A 24,282-nucleotide genomic window follows, 5' to 3' on the forward strand; every position below is an offset into this window, starting at 1 on the left:
CAGTCTCAAATTCCTGCAGCATGCAGCCAGTCGAACTTCAGATGAGACTGATTCGATTGTATCTACCTCAATCAGCCTTCTCCAGGCATCATTCATGAGTGGTAGTGACTGAGGTTGGACTACCATGCTATCTTCACATCACACCCAATGGTGATTTCCTCATTTCCACTCCCCATACTGTAATCTCATATCTCTAACAGCAGGTTTACTCTAATATTTCAACAATCCAAAACACTCCTACCAATGTCGCATACCCCTAAAGCTTGTTACAAAAGTTTATATACATCAAGCAAATGAAAGATTGTCAAAGTGCACAGTCTTCAGGTGGAGCTTCTCCAACCTGAAGTTAGAAGACAGCTTAAAAATCGTTTTGCTGGAAAGTGAATACCTCACCAATTCCTCACTTCACATGGGAGAGAGAGAGAAAGTATGCAGCTGTCTGAAAAACGCAGTTGTAACAGAACCACAAAAGAAAAGAATAGTCAACCCCAGAGGTCATACGCATTTATCAACATCAAATCTCCATATTAGGCAACTTCAAATATAAGCAAGAACCAAACAAGAAACACCCAGGGAATCAATCAGGATTTCTACATACCATACCTAGAACATAAACTGCTGTTGTGAATGTCTGTGGCCATGTCTTCGCTCTCAATGAAGATCACTAGATAGGCTTAATTATTCTTGCTGTTCAGCAGCATACAGTGCTTAGACACATTGGAAGTGCAGAAAAAAGGGCACAAGGCAAATTTTAAAAAGTTACAATTATTATATGACCAAAATATCATGGGACCCTAACCACTCAATAAAGAATTAAAAAAGTAAGTCCAGCCTGAGACAGGATTGAAAGCAGTGCTCAGTAATCAAAGGCAAGGAATATTAAAATAATCATTCAAATCCATGAAGTATAGAGACACGTTAGGCATACACCAGGGTCACCCTGATCACCCTTATATTCCAAGATATACCCAAGACTTTCAACTCTGTAATTTAAGCACACCGGCCACTTTTAGATGAACACAGAAAACATGCAAATTCACTTCCATCTGTGTGGCAATGCTAGGAGTCAAACTTCCTTCAACCACTGTTAATACTGGATGAAGGAGAAATTTCTAGGCCTTGAATGGTACCAAAACAGATAGTCTAATGCAGGAAGGATGCAAAGAGTAAAAAGAAATCCCCTCCCAATGGCGATCATCATTATGAAAATTCCCGTACCAATGCCAGAAATCTGTGTGTAATCCTTAAATCACTCCTCGGGAAAATAAAGAAGTTAAAAGACCAACTTTCAATAAGCCCTGCTGTGGATGGTCCCTCCACCGTGAATGCAGTGGCACAAAGCCTTAGCCATGGTACTAATGGACTACTGCAAGATAGCCCATACGTGCCTAATAAAAATGTCAGGTTGATCATACATTGTAAAGATTGCCCTCAAACAGAAGAGACACAGCCATAATACACCTGTTTTGAAAGTACCCAAATTGTTCCTGGTAAAATTCAAGACAATGGAACTTAACAGTGGGTCCAGATACATGGTAAATTGTGCAAACATTGCACAGCAATGAGGCATCTCTGGTTTGTAAACACACCCCGGCTACCCAAAGAAATGCAAATAACAAAACTGCAGGGTAGAACCGTAGGAGTACAACTGTACCTGCTGCATTCCTCCATTATCAATATCATGAGTATAACTCCCCCCAAACCCCAGATCAACAATAGTCCCAAAAATAACAGTGACCCAATTTTTGCAAACAAAGCCCAATCTGGCTATATTAGGAGTGCATCCTGCTTAAACAAAAACTGACAAATCGAACAGATCTCTCGTCTGGGACCTATTATGGTCTTTGACAATGCCTTTTGGCGATGCTCCACCGGGTTTGGTTTCTTCCACAACATTAAAAAAAAACGTGAGAGGACGAGACTACTATTGATTGTAACATTTTCTTGGTGCATACATGTGTGGACACAACTTGGACCGGTATATAAAAAAAAAATGAAGATTTAAAATGTTTTAATAAAAAGGCTGTAGAGTGGGGGTAACGAAAGTGGGTTTGGGGAGAGGAAGGGAAAAGCACAGCGCTGAAAGCATCACTGGACGGGGGGGTGGGACACAGCATGGGGATGGTGGGGAGAAGAACACAGGGATAGAGAAGCAAAACAGTGACAGCAACACAGAGTGGGGAAGAAGCATGCAAGAGCGAGAATAACAAGGAGCGTAACTGGAGCAAAGGGAGGAGTATGACATAGAAATAGGGAAAGGGGGGATGCCGATTTGAGAGAGGACGCAGGGGAAACACCTGCACTCTCATAGAATACTTAACCAAAAAGAAATGAAATTTCCTTAAAAATATAATGTGGAAGGACAGAAGCCAGCTAATCAGAAATAGTAAAGAAGCTATGAAAAGGGGAGCGACAAACAAAAGATGGACAGGCTATGACGAGGAAAGCCGAAGAATAAGAAGCAAGCAAATGAAAGCAATAATGAGGTCAACCAATGGTAGGCAACGGGCAGGATGTAAATACCTGCAATTTCTTGGTAATCCCGCAACAAGACATCGTGCACTGTCTGGTAGGCTTGACTTAAAAAAACTAGCACCATCCAATACCCTATGTCGACCTCTAGATGATCTATGTTAGTATGCACTAGGTTTCTACAGCACATCGAAAAGTTCTTAAGTTGACATGTGGGACTGCAGGGGAAAACAAATACAGTTGATTTTTATTTTATTTTTAGACTTTTACATACGGTTTGTACTACCTCTGTCTTGCTTCTGTGTTGGATTCTTTGTTCCTGCTCAACTGCAGCTTTCGTCCAGCCCCAACGTAACTCCAAGCATGCCAGAGCTCTGCTTCAGTTACACCGAAACCTCAACGCTAAAGCCAGAGGTTAGAGGACAGAGTCACGTGATAGTCGTACACAGCAGCCACTGAAGCAGAGCAGTTCTCTAGGTGGCTGTGAGTGTTTGTCCCCCCCCCCCCAGGGTCTCTATAGACTCCCCTCCCCCAGTCTGGCCTGGTCCCCAGTTCCCACAGCTCAGAACCCAGGAACGCTAACACCTCATCCCACATGCCAGAGATTGCAACGCCAACAAATGCCAGTCACTATCAGCTGCCGAGGTCACTGTGCGTGAGATACAGTGTGCGAGATGCACAGAAGGGCTGGGACCTCACTTTCACTTTTTTAGGGCTCGCCTGCTGATGCGCTTCTGCGCATCGCTGGCGAAGCTCTATTATGGTTTATCCAGTGTTAAACCACCACTGGCGATCCCACTGGCGATTTCTTGAAGTGCATGTGCTTTTTAGGTCATTGCGCAAGCGCAAGCCCTAAAAAGCGCGTGAACAATGCCACCAGCCGCCTGCCTGCCTGCCTCGCATTAACACATCAAAGGCAGCCCTACCAGCGCATTTCTCACCCCCTAATTATTCACGGCCGGCCGGCCGGCCGGACTTTCAGTTTCGTCTCCTTGTTTAACTTGTTCCCTTCTTGCCTCTCCCCCGCCCCTCCTCCCCCACCACAGCAATGCCGAGGGCTGGTGTCACTTTCAGCAAGGCGCACGGAAGACTTGCCTGCTTTGCCAACGCTTGTCTCTGATTTTGTATCACTCTCCGTATTTGCACCTTTTATTATCATGTCTATGTAGCTGGAATCTGCCCAGTAATTTGGGGTAAGGGTGAAGGTGTTAAAAATTCGACTCTTGTAGGTGGAAATGTTCCTGTTCGAATTAGTGCCGCACATTCTTTTCCCGTTGTGCAAACAGGTTTTCCTGTGTGTTTGAGGTTTTATGCTTTGTTAAAAAAAATACTTCTAATCCTTGTAATAATTGTAGGCAAACTGTAGAACAGCTTTTACAGGTGTTTTGTGTACACTTCTCCCCGTTCCAGTTTCTATTCTTTTAAGGCTTCTTTCGATTGGCTTTGTTTTCCTATCTAGCTGGCACAAGTGTATGAGCACGGAAATCGAAGATATTTTGTAATATAGGTCCCGTTTTTGGAAAAAATCATCTTGTTATTTTTTTTGGTGATTAGTTAAATTAACATGGAGAATGCCCCCTTTGTAGATCAGCCCGCCTGCTGGTGAGCAGTAGCTTGGCTAACAGGACCCTCGCATCTCCATGGATACCACCAAAGTTTTCTGTATGCTCCACTTTGAAGAAACGTTACTTCTACATTTTAGCTGCATCGGATACAGGGGTATGATTTTTCTGGGTTCACAGACAATCTGTAGTTTCTTCTTTCCGCTCACAGGGGCGGTGGTGGTGGGTGTAACGATGTGTCAGAGATCGTTTAAAGCAGACTAAGGTACTGTGTCATGAACAGACTAATCACTGTCAGGCGTTTTAACGGTTGCTGTTCACCGGAAACAAGGGCATTTTCTATGACCAATGAGCGGATTATTTAACGATTACTCCACGGCCCTGGTTTACTCCTAGAACAAACAATACTATTTCATAGCTCTCACAACTGTAAGCTTTTTCATTTACTTCAGAAATGTGCTCAAACAAACGTAAACCCATTAGATCATGTGCATGTCACATTATGTGGGAAAGTGCTTAGACAAAGTGACGAACTGTGAATCAACACAGATTTATAGAAGTCTTAGGCTGCATTTAGATTTGTGGCAGCCTTGCCTCGTTCTGTGAATCCCTATCGCTCCTTGACAACAACATCTCTTCAATTTCTCCACCAGTCACATTACCTGGCGGCCATCGTGCAGATTCCCAAGCCCCCCTACTGCCAAAGATCTTTCTAGGTAATAGTAAATGCTGAGAACAAATGCTTCCATTCGCTCTTCCTCTAGCTTATCGCGCCTTGATATCGAGGGAAGCACAATTCCCAATGATTTGGATAAACTTGCAATTAGCAGAAAACCAATGGTGCTTTATATACAAAAAGAGCAGCCTTGAAAAACCTAGTGTGCCCCCGTCACAATAAAAACACTGAACATAATCTTCACAAACGTTATTTACAAAAGTTTAAGCTATTGCCATTTCAAATTAAATAAATTATTTAAGTATTAATTATTTAAAAAAATTAAAAGCCATTGTTATTTGTAATATCAATACATCTAAGTCACGTAAATACAAAACATGTTGCATTACAAATGCTATAGGTGGCACATTTGCGAAAGTTATAACTATTGGCATTGTAAATGACAGCTATTAATTTAGCTATTTTAAAAAATAACACTTAAATTAAAAAAAATTCATTTATAAGACCAATAGCTCAAACTTTCCTATTGCGAGCCCTATTGCATTTCCAATGCTTGTTTTTTATAGTTCAGGATACCTTCCCTCCTGCTGCCCACTACAGCCTTCAACAGAGTCCTAAACCTGCCCTGCTGTCTGGGCAATGACAGCCACCAGATCCAAAACACAATTTGCTAAAATAAAACCAAATGAAAGGAACCAACACCGTTCAGCTATGATGAAGCTGATGAATGAGTTTGGAGAGTTATGGTAAAGTGGTCCCGGCACATGATCAAATAGTCATGGAAATGACACCCAAGAGTAAGATGTATAGAGAACACCCTGAAATGGCCCCACCTGAATCAGGTTAAACACAACATATTTTTGACTTGGATAGAACCCAGTACATGGCAAAGTTAGCATCATGAATTGAATCCACACCTGCCTAAAATGGAAACTTTCAGCGCCAATGCCAGTATAACATAAGATTTGGGAAATGGATGGCTGGCTGCATCTAAGTAGAGCTGCCGTCATGCTCTGTGGATGAGCTCACTTCCGGAGGAGAAGCAGCAGTGGTTAGCAGATTTGGCTGGTGGCATTCGAAGCATTCGGAGCCACCAATGGAAATGGCAAATTAGAGCAAGGGCGTGAACGCAAGTACAGCATCTTGATCAACAGGGTTGGAGAGACGCTGGCCGTGCGTATTGACGAAAAGGACGAGGCGGAGGCGGTCTGCGCTGTATAACCTCACCTGTTGCGGCTCCCTAAGGCTACAGACCGTTACCTTTGTGTGGTTGAGGGAAAATTCTGCTGCCTTCCATTTAGCGCTATAGAATCTCAACCATTTGGGGAGGACATCGGAGATTAGAGGCTTCATGCGCCATCCAGCCCTTCAGGAAAGTTAAATGTTAAATGGCGTATACTTGTAAAGCACACAGCTGCCCTAGCAAAGGGGCGTCCCGGCGCTGTATATCGCTGGGGAACCCATCCTGGCTTTCCCTGCGAGATGGTCCCTCCTGGGCATCTCCAAGGTGAAGACAAGCATCCCCGGCGCTGATGGGGCCGTTAGTAGAGATTAGTACTGAGAGGGAAGGGGTCCCAGTGAAAATTGACTAATTACCACAAATTAAAAAATAATAATAGTAATACACTTAATGAATCTACAATGTTTTATTCACAATGTAGATATAACCAGGATATAGTATCCAACAATACTCATTTCAAAAAGGTTGAATAGTGCCCCTGGGAGTAAGGGAGAATTGATAAAGTGAGGATGGTGCAGGTAGGGAATAGTGACAATAAAATCAGGCAGTAATCTGACACATTTATAAGTCAATTGAAATGTACAGACGATCATGAATCCAAATGTATCACTTGAAACACCACATGCCCCACGTAGTACTTTAATGTAACAATTTCAAATGCGGGGCTGGAAAATAGAGGACAGTTGTCAAAGTTTCGACCCACAGATAGTGCAGGAATTAGTGGAACCCTTGCGTAGGGGTCTTCATCAGGGCAGGATGGGCACTAGCAACCTATTAATATCAAGGATTGGTTACAGGTTACTAAACCCAACCAGATCATACCATAGTTAAATTAATTAGAATAGCACACAATTAGGGAGAGCATACCTATTGACTCGGTGCTCATCATCATTTATCATTGTAGATAATCCATTAGAACCTCAGTGTGAAGAACATGAATTCCTGAGGGGGTTAAACACACAATTTCATGTATATTAAAATTAATGTGCTGAAAATGGAAAATAAGTCACATTGACAGCATGGACTATTTATGGACAAGCAGAAAGTTGAAAGACTTACATCTTGATTAATACCACTAGCGCTATGGCAGGATTCGAAAACAGGCCCGTGGACGCTGGGCACTGGGGATCCGAAGATTTTTCTGCAGGCATAAGGGAACTTAATTTATTATCACAAAAGGGACTGAGACAGGTATCTGTAATGAGAAGCGCCCGCAGAAGCTTACCCGAGATTTAGGTTTTCGTTACGGTCGTCCCCACGTAGTAAGCAGGTGCTGGGAGCAAATCGGGAGTCACCCGCTGAGGAGAATTGGAGCAATAGGATGATTATTGTTATGCTCGTATTTGGATTGTCAGAGATTGACTGAGAGGCAAAGAGGAAAACGCCGAAGCGTCGGGGCGCTTACCGAGGTGTGAGTTAAACCGGCGTCTTCACGGCAGGTTCAGTAATGGCGAGCTGGCTTCCTATTTGGTTGGTAATCAAGGGAACAAAGTCACGTGACCCTCGAGTCTCGAATAGAAACTGTAAAAGGACTCGGCGCGGTCCAACCATACTGGGTGTTGTTATTACGGCCATAGAGGAATCGGATCATAGTGTATTAATTAATGATCGCGATGATAAGAAAGGATTCAGTACATTGTTGGTTAAGGACTGGTCAAGTATTAAAAAGAGGGGGTTAGTTATCCCCATTGGGGAATTATTGATCAGATTGTAATAGCGGCCATAGAGGAACCGGATCATAATGTTCCAATTCGCGATCGCGATGATAAGGACATTTTAGTACATTCTTAGTTAAGGACTGGTCAAGTATTACAGAGAGGGGATTATTTAACCCCCAGTGAGGATCACATATTCAGAATCTAGATATGGATGAATGTGTCAAAAAAGGGGAGTTGATCATGCCCAAAAGTTAAAAGACGAATTATGAATGGACGTATCCCCAATAGACTAATACATTTATAGTTTATAGATTCATTACAGTCACATAGCCGAAAGAGCATGACATGGGGAAAATATACATGTATGAGATGGCGTACCTATCATAAGATGGTAAGGCCGTATTGTAGTGCCAAAGGTCTTAAAAAAGCCTACATCAATACATTAATTACAATGCTATTGTCTATCGTGCCTGAGCATAGATACATATGAACAACAGTGTCTAATCCCAGGTGTACCTGTCCCATGACGGTAAAGACCCATGAATGTTAAGGTAGTACTTGGAGAAAGTGTTACGGCAGAGTGGCTAACTGAGAAAATGAACTGTCATGTTCATTGAGACCTGATTGTATCGAGTTAAAGAAGAACATCCACTTAAGTTCGCGGGTATTCAGGATATTTGCAATGTTCCCTCCGCGGGGTCCTAACATTGCTTTTTCAAGTATCACCTACTGGAGACTGTCAGGTGAATGAGAAGCCAATCTGAAATGGTCAACAAGGGGTGCGCCTTGTACCTCACATCTGCTCCTACTCATGTGTTGTAGGATTAGCATTTTGGCCCTCTGTTGTGTTTGGCCAATGTAAATTAAGTTGCACGGGCAGACTATTGCATAAATTATGTTTGAGGTGTTGCAATTGCTGAGCGATTTTAGCTGGACCTTCCGTTGGTTGTGTTGGAATTCCTTAGTTTGAATCGTGGTATCACAGGCCTTGCAGTGGCCGCACTTGAAATGACCAATTACTGGTGGGAGATTCCATAATGATGTTATGGTAGGTTCGTCAGGGGTTGGTAGAAGAGAGCGTACCACATAGTCTTTCACCCTTTTCGCTTTTTGAAATCGTGTAATGGAGTACCTGTATGGTTAATATCATCTGAGATGAGTTTCCAATGATGATTTATGATGCGCTTGATTTTGTTACTCTTAGTAGAGAAAGTGGTGACACACACTATTCTGTCTTGTTCCTGGGTGACGTGGTCTTTTTGAGCCAGCAATTGTTCCAGAGGGTAGAACCAGGCTCATTTGCATGCTTTGGTAACTAGTCGTCTTGGATATCCACGCTGTTGAAGACAATTTGACAGGTCATCAGATTGTTGACTGTGACCGTCCTGTCCTGCACACGAGCGGTCACTCCCCTCGCCTCCTCCTCTCCCGATACTTGTGGTATTGTAGCGCTTGACTGTGCATTTGCAATTTATATCGTAGCGCTTGACTCCACAATCGTTATTTATATCGTAGCGCTTGACTCCACATTCGTAATTTGTATCGCTAGCGCGCACTTCTAGGCATTATCTTTGGCTGTGTAATTTGTATTGTTTTTGCATATTTTCATAGCGCTTTGACTCTGCGCTTCAATCCGCTTCCACTGCTGCATTATCCTAACTATATTTCGCCCTCTTAGCGCCCCTTTGCTCCCACTGCCTGTGCCCCAATCAGCGTTTGTTGTTGTTGCTGCCATTTTGTTTGTTGTCCTTGGCCCTTCCTCCACCTCGCTCCCGCCTCCCAGCTGACCCTCCCACGCTCCGCCCCCTCCACTCTCCATTTATGACAGATGGACCTACGTGCAGCGTCCACGCGCAGCGGTCGCGCCAAAGGTAAGCCCGTCTACGCCCGTCCGCGCCTGGACCGCGCCCAGCGCCAGACCCCCTGGCCCCCGCATCACCCACCCCTCCCGCATTACATACGACGCCTCCACCCTCTTAGCACTTAACCCCGGCCGACTCCCTAACTGCGCCCAAGCAGCACCAGGACACACCCACGGACCCTTCACCTGCCACTCCTGCAAATTCACCTGCATCAAGACCCACACCAAACCCACAAACACCAAACAGAGATCCAACACCAACCACCTTAAATGCATCCTTCTCAACACCCGCTTGGTTCACAAACACGCCGTCGACCTTTGGAATCTACTCGACACCATTTCTCCGGACATCGCCTTCCTAACAGAAACCTGGATGAATGCCTCTTCAGCTCCAGACATCACCATAGCCATCCCGGACGGCTACAAGATCATCCGTAAGGACCGCACCATCCAAACAGGAGGAGTCATCGCCATCGTCCACAAGAACACCATCCGCGTCTCAACCAGCTCAGAAAACAACCTCGCTACCGCCGAACACCTTCACTTCCAGATCCACACCGACCCCAAGACCACACTCAGAGGCACCCTCCTCTACAGGCCACCAGGACCCCGTACAAAATTCAGCGAAGACATCACTGACTTCACGCCCTCCCCTCGGAAGAATACATTCTACTGGGAGACCTCAATTTCCATCTGGAAAAGATCAATGACAGTAACACTACCACCCTTCTGGACAATCTCGCCAATCTCGGACTCAAACAACTTGTTAACACCCCCACACACTATGCAGGACCTATCTTCACTTCCAGCAAGCATATCTCCTTCACTCACACCACACCCCTCCACTGGACAGACCACAGTTGCATCCACTTCATTTACAATAAGACCACGACCCACAACCACCCTCAACCAACTCTGCGAAGAAAATGGAACAAAATCACCATCGACCAGATCTCCACATCGCTTCTTCAAAAACCCCCTGCCTATTCAACGAACCCTAACCAAGCCACCATCAACCTCACACAATAGTTAACCCAAACCGCCGACAAAACTAGCACCCTTGAAAAAACATCAAATCAAGCAAGGAAGGAAGCAAGAACGCCCCCTGGTTGAACGATGACCTTAAGAAATCCAAGAAGCTCTGTAGTTCCCTTGAGAAAACTTGGAAAAAAGACCCAAACACTATCACCCAAGCCGCCTTCAAAAACGCCACCCGCAAACACCACCAACTAATCCGGACAGCCAAGAAATCAGCACTCAAAGACCGACTAGACAACAACGCCCACAACAGCAAGGAACTTTTCAACATCATCGAAGAATTCACCAACCCCAACGCCAGCTCAAACGACATCACCCCCTCTCAAGTCCTCTGCGACTCCCTCGCCTCATTCTTCCATGACAAAATCGCCAACATTCATAACAGCTTTGACAACCAACCCGTAAACCAGTCCACCCCACTCACCTTCGAACCTGTACCTCCTCCGAATAACCTTTTCGACTGGAACCCAATCCCCACAGAAGACACCATTCGCCTGATGAACTCCATCCACTCAAGATCCCCTACAGACCCATGCCCCCATCACATCTTCAACAAAGCAGACTCCATTATCGCACCCCATCTCCGAGACGTCATCAACTGCTCCCTCAACTCCGCCACATTCCCAGAAAGCTGGACACACGCCGAACTCAGCGCCCTTCTGAAGAAACTCACAGCGGACCCCACCGAACTCAAAAACTACCGCCCCATCTCGCTCCTCCCATTCCCTGCCAAAGTCATTGAGAAAGCCATCAACAAGCAGGTCGCCGCCTTCCTCGAAACCAACAAATCACTCGACTCCTCACAGTCTGGCTTCCGAGCCAAACACAGCACCGAGACCGCCCTCATCGCAGCAACAGACGACATTCGAACACTACTGGACAACGGAGACACAGTCGCCCTCACCCTCCTTGACCTCTCCGCAGCCTTCAACACAGTCTGCCATAGCACCCTGATACAACGCCTCAGAAACATCGGAATTCAAGGAAATGAATTGGACTGGATCATCTCGTTCCTCGCTGGAAGAACTCGGAGAGTCCGCCTCCCCCCTTTTAAGTCAGAGGCCACCGAAGTCATCTGCGGCGTCCCGCAAGGATCATCTCTCAGCCCCACCCTCTTCAACGTCTACATGAGCCCCCTCGCAACCATCGCACGTCAACACAACCTCAACATCATCTCCTACGCTGATGACACTCAGCTGATCCTCTCACTCACCAAAGACCCAATCACCACCAAAACCAACCTACATGAAGGGATGAAAGAAGTAGCCGAAAGGATGAAGCACAGCCGTCTGAAACTGAACTCGGACAAAATGGAAGTCCTCATCTTAGGTTCATCCCCTTCCGCCTGGGACGACTCTTGGTGGCCAATGGTCCTAGGAAAAGCCCCCATACCGACGGACCACGCACGGAACTTCGCCATCATCCTGGACTCCTCACTCTCGATGACCAGACAAGTCAACGCCGTCTCATCATCATGCTTCAACATCCTACGCATGCTCAAAAAAACATTTCGCTGGATCCCCACCGAAACAAGAAAAACAGTCACCCAAGCCGTCTGGACTACGGAAACACCCTTTACTCCGGTACCACCGCAAAACTGCAGAAAAAACTCCAACGCATCCAAAATGCTTCAGTCAGACTCATACTAGACATCCCCCGCACAGACCACATTTCTGTTCACCTGAAAGACCTTTACTGGCTCCCCGTCAACAAGAGGATAACGTTCCGTCTCCTCACCCACGCACACAAAGCCCTATACGAACTTGGACTGGATTGTCTCAACACGCGCCTTTCCTTTTACACCCCCACCCGCCAGCTGCGTTCGTCCAACCAAGCCCTCGCCGCTGTTCCGCGCATCCACAAAGCCACCATGGGGGGGAAGATCCTTCTCCTAATTAGCGGCCAAAACCTGGAATTCCCTTCCCATCCACCTCCGCCTTACTCAAAACCACCTAGCCTTCAGAAAACAGCTTAAAACCTGGATATTCGATAAGTAAACCCCCCCCCCCCCCCTTCCTCAAGCGCCTTGAGACCCTCTGGGTATGAAGTGCGCTATATAAATTCTGACTTGACTTGACTTGAATGCTCCTTGTTGGAACAGTTCCTACGAATGTGTAAAAACTGTCCAAATGGCAGATTGTCGCGTAAAGCTCTTGGGTGATGGCTACTATACTGTAGTAGCGAGTTCCTCTCTGCTGGTTTTCGATAAAGTGTTGTTAGCAAACAGCCTTGATCTTCATAAATAGTGATATCCAGAAAATTCACAGTATGGTTGTCTGACTGGATTGTGAATTGGAGAGGAGGTAACTGATGATTTAGCCATGTGTGAAATGATGTCAAATCTGTAGGGTCACCATTCCAAATTAGCAAAATATCATCGATATACCTCATCCAGAGATAGAGGTGATCTCTGAATGGGTTAGGAGTACAAAGGATGGTGTCATCCTCAAATGCGGCCATGTACAGAATAGCCACATCCGGAGCGAAGGGAGCCCCCATCGCCACACCTTGGGTCTGAAGAAAGAACTGATTTTTAAACATGAAAAGGTTTTTCGTCATCGCTATGCTGAGCAGAGCAATAATGAATTCTGTTGGTACTTCCATAGGCGCCGGTCTCTGTTGTAAGCATCTGGTTATAACTACAAGAGCTTCCTCTTCACGGAATACAGGTATATAGAGAGACTACGTCACATGTAGCAAGAATTTGATGCTGGGAGTCAAATGGTAGGTTTTCAACAATGTTGACTTATGGAGAGTGTCCCTCAGGTATGTCTGTGTTGCTTCAGCCAAGGGTTTGAGGAAGAAGTCGATGTATCTGCCCAATGGTTCGAGTATAGACCCACAGCCAGAGACGATACATGCTTTTATGGATCTTTGGAAGTGTGTAGATGGTGGCCAATCGTGGGCATTGTTGGTTCAAGTAGTCAAACTCATTTTTTGACAGGAAACCTTGATCGTAACCTGCCGTTAATTCCAGGATTTCCAAGGCAATGGCTTTTGATGGATCAGATCTTAATTGTTGATAGCTAATGCCATCCATCAGTTGTCGAGTGATCTCAGATTCATATTTAGATACATCTTGGACTACAATGGCCCCGCCTTTGTCCGCTGGTTTGATAACAACCTGGGTATTATTAGCAAGGGATTGGAGTGCTGCTTTTTCCGTTCTGCTTGTGTTGTATTTTGTGATGGTTTTCTCAAGTAAAATTTCGTTAACATCTCTCCACACCACCGCCTCATAAGCGAGGATTTTGTGCGACATAGTACATGATGGAGGGACAAAGGTAGATGGAATCCTAAGGCCTGTGTATGATGGATTGGAGTATGGATTAACAGGGGTGTGGAATTTTTGAAAAACTGTACTTGTCCAAGGGACAAAGGGATACAATAATCTTCTAGCCCTGTAAAGAAATCCACTAGTCCCACGCACTCTATAAAACCAAAAGCTATACAGACTAGCAAGGACTTATTACTAGTCAACTATAAAACCCAAAGTATACATGACCATCTCTGCCTCTTTGCCCTTGCAAACTCTCTTATTATAAAGTATTACCTTCCACACTGTTTTCTTGCTATCAGCAGTAATCATTTGCCTTTCCACTAACTTGCCATAGGGCCCATACCAATTCCACATCTTCATCATAGGGTTCATAACCCGCCTATTCTCTTTTCTCACAACAAGGGTTTCACTCACTTACTGTTAAATTACACCACTCCCTTACTACAAATATACCTTCACACTATATACATTGGAATGGATATCCCTCTCACTACCCATCCCATGACCTTCTCTCCACTCCCTCATCACAGGCTCTGTACCCCTTGCACATTTCACTACAAGTTCTCCTCCCCTCTCATAAGAAGTTTTATTCTATCTCCAGTTTCACCATAGGCTTCATCCCTTCCAAAACCCTCTCTTGTCTACTATTGCTACCTTGCCTCCACTTATCACAGGCTGCTCAGCCTTCTTTACCCCCCCCCCCCTCTGCGATCTCATCTACGCGCTCTGAGCAACCCTTTTACCTTAACCAGCTCACTTTGCTTCCTGCCTTCCATCAGCCCTGCCAACTGCCTCCACAGAAACGGAGAAAGGAGTCAAAATTGAGAAGCCTGCACAATACAGCTCTGAGAGTGGATATTTTAATAGCATAGTACCCGAATCAATGAAGGGAATGTTATGAGACTCACAGATGGCACTTAGGTAGACCTCAAGCGGACCAGGCTGGATTGAGGTGGAGAGAACAGACACCCAAGCAAGCTGTGAATTATTGGAAATATCACCAGGCAATATTCAGTGAGCTATAAACTGGCATCAATCACCTGCATGTAAACTGCAAGACATGGGTTTAGAACCTTGTTTGTTCTCAATCTGTTATTATAAGGCTGCTAAAAAGATTTTTTGAGCATTTTTAATAGACCATCCCAGGCAGTGTCATATTGTAAACCCCAACTTTCAATTTCTACCAGCCAAACAATCGTGGAATATAATCCCTACCAGTAAAGACTGTTTATGACACTACACACTTGTATGATTAATAGTCAGTGTATAATGTGTGTGAGATGTAAAGCGCTCTGACACCTTACAGTGGGATAAGTAGTGCTATGAAAGTATTAAATTAAAAAAAAGTTAGGAATTGCTATTTATTTTGCCATTCCTATAAATACTTATACGTACTTATACAGCTGAAATGTTTACAGTGCATGCATATGTGTTACATATAGGAGCTACAGAAAATAAAAAACCAGCCTCCAAATCTTAGCTTTTTTTACTTAAGTGATAACAAGCTGTGTGCCTTTGTTTCCCCCATTACTGTGGCATTTAGGTGTTAGGATCTAGATAGCTTCCACCCAGGATTATACTCGAACAGAAGGAGGGATGATGGCACTTTAAATGTTCTCTTAGTTTTGGGCTTGAGCTGGAAGAGAAGATTACTAAAACCCTGGCAGGGCAGCCTCCGTCATTCAGCCTTCTAAGGTCACTGATTATCATCTGATTAAGTAGTGGTAAAGTCTGTTTTTATAGTGCTTGAAAAGAACACGAGTGAAGTGTGAAGCACTATAATATCAACAACAAGTACTGGCTAGTAGGGGAGAACTTGTGAACGACTGAGATATAGCACTGTAGAATGTGGTGCTGAAAGTTCAGTGAATGTGGTGGGACGAAGAGACAGGCTGGGCACAAGCAAATGAAGGATTCAAAGCAGATATGTGGGCGCTAGAGAACAGCTTGAGGTGGGCATTTAGGATTATGGTGTGGCATTAAACAAAGGAGGTATTTAGAAAAAAGGACCCAAATACCTGAGGAAAGTGGGGGAGAGCGCGCAGAGCAGGTCAGACTACTAGTGTTTCGCCCGGGGAGCCTGATAATCCCCATGAGAGTCTAGGCTCGGGCTCAGGGTAAGTGAGCCACGTATGGTGAAACACACATTTTAGCAGCTGATCAGATAGGTTACTTGAACGGGAACAAAAAACAGTGAAGTTAGAAAACTGGGGAAGACAGGGATAAAGAGGAATGGGTACCTTAGGGGACACAGAGGGTGCATTAACCACCAACAGCGAGCTCCCAGTGAAGAAAGGTCAGTACTACCACCTCCATTGGGAAACATATGCCTTTAAGACAATGTAGTAAAAGAAGCATTGAGCATTTTGAAACACGCCCAATGGCCCACTCCGTTGCTTGCTGCCTGCCTCTTGGTTGGGATTTTGTTCCCACTAGTTGAGTTTTTTGTGCTTTCGGCAAGTGTCTCCTGGAAGCTCCTGCATTTCATATTTATCAACCTTGACACTGAGCCTACGCAAATGAGACGATCTATTCCCCTGGACAGTACTGCTTTCCTGTGGAAAATGGCATCACAAATGCCTTAAAATGGCAGCATGCATCTTTCTGCACAGTATGAGGAATGTCCCAGCAGTTCCTTGAATCGGGGACTTCAGAACTCTCTACAAGTGCATCAAATATTTCCTGAATTACTGGTTTTAAGGCTCTCTGGTGATAGTTCACACACAGCTAACTTCAGGGGCTTTTTAGCATTGAGAAATCTGTATATGTTTATCAAACAAGTACATCTTATATCCGTAACCCTGTATGTAATTGAGGGCGTCCAGTGGCACCACATCCTCCTTGTTCAGCTTCCTTGCCTTCAACTTCAGCTCGCAGGGCTATTCTGACTTCTAACTCTTTCGAGAATTTGCATACACAGCATTCCTGTACACTCTCAAGGAATTGTAACATACGACATGCACCTTTCCTGACCCCGCTCACGTAGGCATCTACCACTGCAGGGGAATCCACCCAGCACCACTAGTGGCATATCTTTATTGTTCAACTAAGAGCGCATGTGCAGCTACTTTTAGCACCCGGAAGCAAAACTAATATGGGAGCCAGTGTTCTAACACAGACCTCAGGGCCAGCTTTAGCATTGGTGGACCCCTGTGCGACAATGTTTGTTGGCGCCCTCGAGTGACCATCTCCACCACAGATTCCTATTCCCTCACTACCACCAGTTAACAGTGCCCCTCAAATCTCCATAACCAGTCTTTCAGATTCATTTCGTTTTATAGCGCCAATCATACCAGTGTGAGGTGTCAGAGCACTTTACATCATACACACATTTAACAGAGACAATCACGCGTGTAAATCAGTGTATAAGAAACACGTTACATAAGACAGAGGATTACAAGATGTAAGAGTCACATGTCATCCATACTTTACTGATAGGCAGATATAGTCCTTGGTCTGGAAAAGCACAAATTCAGAATTTAAAACATAACACTAATTGTTAGGGGTTTTCTTCAATAGTAATAATTAATTTCTACCCAAATGAACCTTTTTAGCTAGATCATGTTACGGAAAAGCCAGGCAAAAAAACATGTAGGTCTAATATAAACCCTGCAGTATGCATGCAGACCTTTGACAGTTAATACCTCATTGTTTTCTATTAGGATTCTAACTTAAAAAACTGCAAAATAACAAAAATATCTCTGACAATAGCAGTAACCTATTTACCTATTAATATTACATGCACTTTGCAATCTGCATGGCACACGTTTTTAGCAGCAGGCATAGTAACCCTCTGAGCTAACTTACCAGTAGTCAAACTTCCACTAGACAAAACTCCTTCTCTCTCCAGGAAGAACATTAATCACCGGAGTAATCTTGACATTTTTATTGATATCTGAAAATTGCTGGAGGGAAGGAACGAGGCAGCAGGTGGTTTTCAAGCCATAATATATTTGCAAACAGGGCGCCCTTTCGAAGTCAACGCACGGTGCATTTTTTGGCTTTTTGGCAGGGCCGGCTGGGGAGCTCAGAAAGACATGCCAAAAGTTTATTTTTGCAAATGCACTTGCAGGGTTAAATACGCGTGCAGATGCCAAGGGGAGATCATCCCGATGGGGAGATTAAAACAACGGAAGTGTGAGATCTCCTCGGATTGACAGTGAGCACAAACTTTCTCACAGCTGCAGCCAGGCTTTTAGTTACCGTAATTACCTAAAAAAAGGCGCATTCACTAAGATTTCATATTCCAATCGGATAATAGTTGGTTTGTGATTATATTAGAGGCACAAGGGTTAAAGAGAATGTCTACTTGTCCGGAGGACTAAGCAGACAATAAAACTTCTTGTCCGCAACAAGAATCCTCATGTCCAGGGCGTCGGGAGATACAAATTCCCCACCCCTGGATTAAGCAAGCTATTGCCCAGAGTTGCTGAGTGGCACCCATGGTTGAAGTAGGCACCGAGGCGAGAATTATCAAGTCCGCTGACCGTGGCCCAAGACCCTGCCGCGTCGGGAATCGAACCCTGGTCCCGGGCCGACCTCTGCTTCCGGGTCTGCCGCCTCTAACCAGTGAGCCACACCACTCCACCTGTGAGAGAAAATTTGATTGGTGAGTCCCAGTTGGGGTATTTGTTTATAAGACTTTCAGTGTTTGAGGTCATCTATATACCCCTCTATAAGGCGTCTGTCTAGGCATCTAGGCATGCAACGCCAGCTAAGACAACTACAGAAGAAGGGGCAGCAATGAAAGTTAAAAGTCCTGTATAACGGCAGATCACATAGGTTCCAGTCAGTAGAACGGGCAAAGACTTCCTTCTGTCCATTAGGGACAACTAGAAAATAGTATTTATATCAACAAGAAATGTATGAATATAATTGTTATCTTAGTTGTCTCCATAGCTGGCTATGCCAGTCCAGCTCACAGATAACAGGTTCTTTAATGCCTTCCCCAGAAAGGAGGGAGGGTGCCCATGATGGGTAGGAGACCAACTAAAGGGATGGGGGAGGTGATGGGATTACTTCCAGGTGAGGGAGAAAAAAAAGGAAATAGTAATCACAGGCCTAGCTAGGAGAATAGGAGAATCCTCCAAAATTGCAGGATCAGAATGAACGACGAGGGTAGAGGAAGATATTTAAAGAAAGTAATAAGAGGCTTTAAAGAGATACCCTGGGTTAATGGCTAAATAACTTCTTTGAATAGTCTTATGTAATATAAATGGGGGCAATAATCAAATTAAATTGAGAGCCACACTTCAATAGCTAATGGGATATCAGCCCCATGTGATACTACTACAGGAGACTGGTTTTAAAAAAAGGGATGCCTCCCCCTAAATGGCCGAAATTTATTAAACAGGCTTTGCTGGCCTCAGCCAATGCAGCAGTAAGTGAGCTTGCAATATTATTGACATGCTATTATCAAGGCGAAACCCTCCAGGCTATGAGTGACCCACTGGCGAGATAGGTAATGGAAAAGCTGAAAATTAGGGCTCAGATCTTCCACTTGGTGAGCTACTATGACCCAGTTAATGGTGACAACTTCGCCTTGGAAAAGCTGGTTGACATCTTAACTCCACTATATGGAGATATAATTATAGGAGGGGGTTTTAATTATATCCAAAGTTTTGGGTTGGATTCTTCTCATAGGAATAAGTCACAAAATAAACCTCTAACGGCATGATCAGAGGATTCGCATTAATAAATAGACCCATGGAGGGTCCAACACCCCGCAAGGAAAGAATTCGCTCACTTTACAAAAAGACATAATTCAGCATCTAGAATAGATTTCTTTTTAATTTCCCATCCGTGCTCATTAGAGAAGTCCGGGATTATCCCTAACCCCTTTCGGATCATTCGGTCCCACTAGTAGGGATTAAAACACATGCCAGCCATAGGGATCGAACAAGGTGGATGCTATAAAAAATAACCTTGTTAACTGAAGAGGGTTGGATTATAAAAATCTAAGTGTTACTTGCGGAATTTATACATAGAAATATAGACTCTGCTCCATCCTTTTCAGTATGGGAATCCTGCAAAGTTTTTTTTATTTTAAGGGAAGGAATTTCACGTAAGGAATGCATTATCAAGGAAAAAAAGAACTGGCAAGGCAATTACAACAAGATCTAGAGCAGGCAAGCCAATTACATACCACACTTCATTCAAATAGAATGGCATCCAACTTAAAGAAAGCCAGGCAAAATATCAGATATTTTTATGAACAGCAGGCAATTGTAAATAGAAATATGTGTTTACAAGAGTAGTATGAAGAAAGTGAGCAAGCAGGGAATTTTTTGAGCATACTCTAAAAGAATAATAATAAACAATGCCACTATTAGGTCGATCTATGATGGGCAGAAAGGCCAAGAAGTTTACCAGCCAGATAAAATATATGTATATATTTTTTTCAATCTTTATTTTTATCATTTCACAGAGAAAACATAAAACAACTCCCCCACCAGCGGCATCAAAAACAGCACCCATGCACATTGACAGACTCATTAAGGCACGGCCGGACGAACCGCGGTCACACTGAGTTACACAGGCTTCAACAACACTGTACAAAATATTAAATAGCAGCCAGCAATTTGTGAGCATTCAGGCCAGGACCCACTCCTCACTGCACCTCCTCCCCGGCTCCGGGAAGAACTCCGTCCTCCTACTCAGTACCCGAGTTCATCGGTGAGAATAGTTCTCCACTCGTCCCCTCTGACTCACTATGTGAGGTGCGATCCAGGACCCCAATCTCAGCAGATAGCATGCGCCATGCCAACAGATCTTCCTGCAGCTTCTCATCCCTCCTACAGCTCTGCATATATGCCTCCTCCGCTAGGGACCACTCCCACACATCACTCAACCACCTAGGAATCTCTGGGGCCCTCTAACCCATCCAAGTTATAGCCACCCGACGCCTAGCTAACACCAGCATCAAGTGCATCAATCTATAAGCCAATTTCCTCTTTCTGGGTCTAGGTACTACAGCCAACAAATAGCATAGGGGCGACAGCTAAACACGAATCCCTTTAGTGGCAGTGATATGGTCCACCGCCCTCTCCCAAAAACTCTGAACCATAGGACAATCCCAGGACAAGTGCAGGAACCCTGCTCCCCCCACCCCACATCTGGGGCAGTCACCCCCTCTATCCGGGGAGTAACGCTGCAGCAGGACCGGAGTGAGATCGGTGCGGTGCAAGAAATTAAAATGTATGAGCTTAAAACGCACTTTACATGAGACCTTCTTCGTGAGGGCTCCTATTCGCTTGCATTGGTCCTGTTCAATCGGAGCCCCCAAATCCGCCTACCAGGCCGCCCACGTCGGGGAAACCGGGGGGGGGGGGGGGGGGGGGGGGAAGAGTCTCTACGCATGGCCGCATACAACAGTGAGACAAGACGACGCCCTGTGCCACAAGACAAAATAATATCCAGAGTGTGAGTCACCGGGGAAACCTCCATAAACTGTGTCCATAATGACCTCACCACATCTCGCAAAGCCTGGTAGTGGAGGAACTGCCCTCTACCCAGGGCGAATGTCTCCATCGGTTCATAAGAGAGGAAGGTCTCGGAGGGATACAAGTCCGCCAGGGTCTCACATCCCCCCGCCCGCCAGGCCCGAAAAGACATCTGTTCCTCCAACGACACCATTGGCGCCAGGATCCAAAGCGGTAGGTCCCTATGAAAGGGCGCCGAACGGAGCATTCTCTCCAAGAAGCGGTGCCAGACGTTCGCCGTATGCCTCACGACGTACGCCAGAGTCGCACTCACCCCCCGTCCTCTCATCAACGCGATTTGAAGCCTCGGCATTGTCACTCTCCCTGCCAACAGCTGTGTCTCCCAGACGTCCATGCCTGCAAACCACCTGGCCGCCGACAGCAACTGCGCGGCATAATACAGATCAAAGCGCGGGGCCTCAAGGATTGCACCAGCGTATGCAGCTCAACCCGGCTCCGTCCGCCCGCCCAGAGCAGGGAAGTAAGGAGCGTATTTAAAGCACGAAAGACCCTAGGAGGGAGAGGGCACAACGTGTTCTGAAAGACATACAGAGTCCTAGGCAAAATCACCATTTTAGCTACTGCCAAATGGCCCATAAGAGATAGCGGGAGGGTGTTCCAGAAGGAGACTGAGCGCTGGAGGGACTGAAGCACCCTATCAATATTACAGGCCAGGTATCTCGCCTCCGTGGGCACCACCTGAATTCAGAGGTAGCGAAAAGAGTCTGTTTCCCAACGTAGCCCGAGGTCCGGCAATCCGGACTCAGGGACTGAGTCAAATCCTGACAGGGGACACACCAAAGACGTACGCCTATTGAGACGCAACCCCGACGCATCTCCAAACCTATCCAGTTGTTCGAACAACAGAGGAAATGCCTCCCTTGGGTTCCTTAGATAAAATAAGGCATCATCCGCATAGAGGGAGATAGTGTTACACGTATCTCCCACCTGAATGCCCCACTGCGACATCTCCAGACGAATCCGGACCGCAAGAGGCTCTATCGCTAGAGCAAAGAGAAGTGGTGAGAGGGGACACCCCTGTCGTGTACCGCGCCCCAAGCGCCACTCCTCCGAGCGCGCCGTCCCCAGCCGCACTCGTGCACTGGGGGAAGTATATAATATACGGATCCAACGACAAAGGTTCGGCCCAGGCCCATCACCCGAAGAACCTCCTGCAGGCAAGCCCAATCCACGGTATCGAACGCCTTAGCCAGATCGACTGATACAAGCGCCATCTGCTCCTCCGACCCCCGGGCCTCGTGCATGACATGATTCAAGCGCCTCAAATTCATGGCGGTGTTACGTCCGGGAATAAAACCGCATTGGTCCGGATGAACCAAATGCGCCATATCAGGGGCCATCGGGTGGCCAACAACTTAGTCAAGATTTTAACGTCTGTGTTTATCATGGTGATAAGGCGATATGCAGAAGGGTCAAGCTTGCCCCCCCCCCCCGGTTTCAGAATCATACATATGTCCCCACTGGACATGCTCGGTGGGAGCGCCCCAGTCTTGAAGGCCTCAGTGTAAACCTACACTAGAAGAGGCGACACCACGGCCCGAACTCTTGGTAAAACTCCGGCGGGTAGCCATCATTACCCGGTGTCTTTGCCCGCGGCAGGCGGGCAAGAGCTGCTCGCACCTCTGCCACTGCTAGCGCCGCATCCAAATCCTTCTGAACGGGCGTGGAGATAGAAGGAAGTGCCAACCCCCGTAAATAGGGGGAATAAGAGGCCTCGCTCTCTCCAGCACCCGTAGTTTCTCGTCCTCCCGTGTAATGTCTTCCAGTAAGGTCTTTCGAACCCCCGACGCCGTCGCAATACACTGTCCCCGCACTAGCGATTTAAAGGCGTCCCATTCAATCGCGGCTGAACCCGCGGTGCCCGCATTGACCTGAAAGTACGCCTCGATGTTCAAGGCTATTGTGGAACGGAAGAGCTGATCTTCCAGCGCCTCTGGGCGCAGCTTCCAGGCAGGGATTCGTGGGCGCCGCTGCGACCAGTGCAGGTGCACAAGTAGCGGGTTGTGATCGGAGACCGTGCGCGAGAGATATTCACTGTGGCACACCTCTGCGTGCACGTCCTGGGAGCACAGGAAGGCATCAATGCGGACGTGAAGGTCGTGAAGGGCGGAAAAAAACGAGTAGTCCCTATCCGACGGATGGTTAGCTCTCCACGAGTCGACCAGATCCCATTGGCATTGCCAGGCAGAACGCGCAAGCGCCAGTTTGCTAGCCGGTGCATTCGGCAGAGGGGGGTGCGATCCGTCTAGTGCAGTGTCAGTCACGCTATTAAAGTCCCCTCCAAGGAGCAAGGGTTCCACTAAAAACGGGGCCAGCTTATTGGACAGCAAGGAGAGAAAGGCAGGTTGGTCTACATTCGGGGCATTCAGACAACCCAGTGACAGATCCCTCCCATCCAGTTTGCCTCGCACCACGACATCCCTCCCCTCTGGGTCAATTAGTTGCTGAGTGCATTGGAACGGCACCCCTGCCCTTATCCAAATGGCCACCCCCCTAGCATATGCAGAATAACCAGTGTGGTAGACCTGCCCCCGCCATCTACGTTGCAGTGCCTTCCCCTCCGCAGCTAATATGTGCGTTTCCTGGAGGAAGGCGAAGTGAATGCCTCGTCTAACTAGATAGGAGTGGATCTTGTTACGCCTATGCATTGTGTGCATCCCTCTTACATTCCACGTGAGACATTTGTAGCCTAAGTCGGGTCCCATTGCAGATCCCATCGAGCTTCATCCACTCTTCCAGCGACCCCCCCGGCACGCCCAGGTCCCCCCTCAGCCCCCCCCCCCCCCCAACTGACCAGCTAAACTCCCCCAACTTCCACTCCCCAGGACAGACAACCAACGTGAAATCCCCATCCAAACACTAGCAAATTAAGTGTATCACAACAAAAGCGGGCTAGGGTGGCCAGTACGCCGGCCCAAGCAGGACCGAAGCTCCCCGCCCCCACCCCTCTCCCCCAGAACCGTCAGGAGGACCCCCACAGCTCGGAGACCAGT

General features: G+C 46.3%; 1 protein-coding gene and 1 pseudogene across 3 annotated transcripts in view; both read right to left on the reverse strand.

The window, feature by feature from the left end:
• Positions 1–24,282, reverse strand: part of TUT4 (terminal uridylyl transferase 4) — a 1,145,308-nt gene that overhangs the window by 1,088,716 nt on the left and 32,310 nt on the right. The gene's annotated exons all lie outside the window — the stretch shown is intronic.
• On the reverse strand, positions 16,120–16,845 carry LOC147747217 (protein KTI12 homolog; annotated as a pseudogene).

This window comes from Lissotriton vulgaris, chromosome 1_1 (assembly GCF_964263255.1).
Source record: "Lissotriton vulgaris chromosome 1_1, aLisVul1.2, whole genome shotgun sequence".
NCBI lineage: Eukaryota > Metazoa > Chordata > Amphibia > Caudata > Salamandridae > Lissotriton > Lissotriton vulgaris.